Below are 1,309 nucleotides of genomic sequence, written 5' to 3' on the forward strand. Positions count from 1 at the left end.
GCTGCTTCTTCATGATTTCAGTTTTGATTTTTCATTTTTTCTGTGTTGGTGTTTTGCCTGGCGCCGTGGCCCCGCCTCTCACTGCCTGTCATTAACCACTCCATTATAACAACAGTAGTGACGTGTCCTGTGGTTGGCTGCCTCCATCACTCAGTCAATAAGTGGAAGGATGTAACGATGCACCGTGAATCAGTTACAAACCGTTACCAATCTGTGACAATTCTCATTGGTTGAAATGAAAAATAAATCAAGGTGTAAGGAGTTATATTAAAAAGTCACTGGTCATACCATGACACTACACGCTCTAGAACAGTAGGTGGCGGTATGCTCCCAAAAACATTGGTTGTGACCCACAATTCCTCCAGACTAAAAACAAACTCAGATCAAATCTTATTGTTAGGATTGGGTTGAGTGTATCTTTACATCCCCAGTTCCATGGTTTAAACTGCACACACACACACACACACACACACACTTTTTCAGACTCTCTGTCCTTTCAGGGTCGTCTCTCAACACGGCTGCCGCTCAGTCCGCCTCCGCTCAGACGTCACTCACCTTAGCCACTCCCTCACCCTCGGCTCAGCCAATCCCACGACTCGCTCAGGTTCAAAGCAACAACAGCAACAACAAGAGGCGCACGTTCACCGATGACCTCCATAAACTGGTGGACGATTGGGCGAAGGAGGTCGCGGCGGCGGCCAATCAGCCGCGGCCTTCACTCAACCAAATCAAACAGCAACAACGCCAACGTGACCTGGAGTGTAAAGCTCCGCCCGCGGTAGCGGCTGCGCATGAGGTATTGGAAAAGGAGACGTTGCCTTAGAGGCGCGTGGCGTCTCTGGACTCGTCTTCTACTCTGGTTACATTGTCAGGTGATCTGTGGACGTGTTGGTTAAACCACCGCTTCTGTTCCAGATCAAATGCCAAGTCGGTTCCAGCACGTTCCAGCTGCCTCTTTCCTGCCCCCTGACTGCAGCTTTAGGCCCTGGGATGCCCCCCGGCCTGGCGTCCACCCCCTCCTCGATGATTCCTCCTGGCTACCTTGTGGCCTCGGGCTCCTATGGAGGCGTGGTTCCTCCTCCTCTTTACTCCCAGCAGTGGTCAGGAGCTCCTGGTCCTGTGGGTCTGCTGGGGGCTGCAGGAACGATGACCCGCCCCCCAGTGGCCAGGTCAGGGGTGACGAGCCGACCCCTGGTCATGGACGACACAGAGAAGAGCTCCTGTTCAAGGAGGACTACCTGATCACTCTGAGTGACGAGTCAGTGTTAAACCAACCCTCCCTAATATGAAACCTGCACAGCCCCCCCCC

General features: G+C 53.0%; 1 protein-coding gene across 1 annotated transcript in view; it reads left to right on the forward strand.

The window, feature by feature from the left end:
- Window positions 1-637, forward strand: part of LOC103385550 (serine/threonine-protein kinase WNK2-like) — a 17,233-nt gene extending 16,596 nt beyond the window's left edge. Inside the window, exon 14 of the mRNA XM_025059167.1 lies at window positions 501-637. The gene's annotated coding sequence lies outside the window, so the exon portion shown is untranslated. The remainder of the gene's footprint in view (window positions 1-500) is intronic.
- Window positions 638-1,309: the final 672 nt, after the last annotated feature.

This window comes from Cynoglossus semilaevis, chromosome 10 (assembly GCF_000523025.1).
Source record: "Cynoglossus semilaevis isolate Cse_v1.0 chromosome 10, Cse_v1.0, whole genome shotgun sequence".
NCBI lineage: Eukaryota > Metazoa > Chordata > Actinopteri > Pleuronectiformes > Cynoglossidae > Cynoglossus > Cynoglossus semilaevis.